Source organism: Anopheles coustani, chromosome 3, assembly GCF_943734705.1.
Source record: "Anopheles coustani chromosome 3, idAnoCousDA_361_x.2, whole genome shotgun sequence".
NCBI lineage: Eukaryota > Metazoa > Arthropoda > Insecta > Diptera > Culicidae > Anopheles > Anopheles coustani.
This window is the reverse complement of record NC_071288.1, coordinates 78,650,599-78,652,071: the sequence shown is the minus strand read 5'-3', so window position 1 is coordinate 78,652,071 and position 1,473 is coordinate 78,650,599.

Genomic DNA, 1,473 nt, shown 5'->3' with positions numbered 1-1,473 from the left:
AAGTATTGATTACTGCGGTACGTTAGAACTAGTTCACCAACGCTGACGATGGTTTTTAATTCATGCGTTCGTTTTTTGCTCTCATTATTCCTATCCCGTTTTAAAACATGGTCGAGGTAGGCGATACAAAGCTCCGGGTGACATAAATTATTTTCGTACAAAACCCAGCTTCGGCGGGCAATTTTTCTCTCCTTTAAACTACCTTAAGCTACCATCATTTGTGTGTGTATATCTGGTCATAATTTCGTATGATTTCTTCATCGTTAGAAACTGGATGATAAACTCTTATCGTGATATTTGTGATTGAACCTTAGGAAACCCTTGCCCGTACAAAACGCCACGCCCCGAGCATCAGAGTGAGGCGATACATGACAAATAACAAAGCATGCTTGCCAAGTCAGTACAAAAATCTCTGTGAATGACCAGGCGTCTCCACCGCGCACGGTCGCGCCTACGTGTTGGAAGAACGAACCCAAACTCGAGCTGGGTATTTTTAATCAGTATTGTGTAACTTTCAACACACCGCCGGGTGGCCGAAAGGCACTCCGATGGTTTCGTAGTTAGTCTCGACAGCCATAGCAGTCCACGCGCTGAGCTTGGCGTTCGGCTGGCTAGTGTTGTTGTTTTTTTTCCAATTCGTCCATTCCCAAACAATAAATCCTACACACTGGGAATGGAGACTACTCGCTGACCGAGCGCATTGCAGCATTTATATTCACTTCAATGGCCAATGGCGCAGACACACGCGAAAACGGCGTGGAAAACGTCTGAGCTAATTGTTCGAGGTGCAGACAAGAAAATGTTTCGAATAAAACTGATGGTGAACAAATTTTTTCCAACCAAAAAGGTACAATTTCACAGCAGCAGAAAGTCCATTGAAACGTTTGGAAGCGAGAGAAAAACGGATACAGAACGGAAATCGAATCGAATTGTGAAAAGTTTCGGGCAAAAAGAACAAGTAACCGCATGTCAGTTGCATCGATTATGGGTAGCTGAGTGTAATGCGATAAAAGCAGAAGGGAGAGAATACAACAAAAAGAAAAAAATTGTAAGTGATAGTATCTAAAAGTGATAATAAGTAAGGCACATAAACGAACGAGCAGAACAACGGTGGCACACGAAAATCAAGCCGAACACAAATGATCAAACAAACAGACCATGGTACGATTGTTTTGGTAGAAACGAAAAACATAAAATAAATCCTGTAATCTTCGGTAAGCAGAACTATCTATTGTAAACCAACAAGCAAGAGGATAAATTGAAACTCAAATGCATTTAAGCGTCACAAAATGACCGAAACTGAAGAAGCGGAGAAGGTACTATGTGGTGGACGTTTGGCAGTAAAATAAATCTTACGATTTGCAAAAACCCATAACATCACGTTTGTAGTTCATAGTTTCGTCGTAAGAGCCTTCCGTCACTTTGAAACCATCATAAATGAAAGAAATCTCGTCACGACGAACATCATTCCTT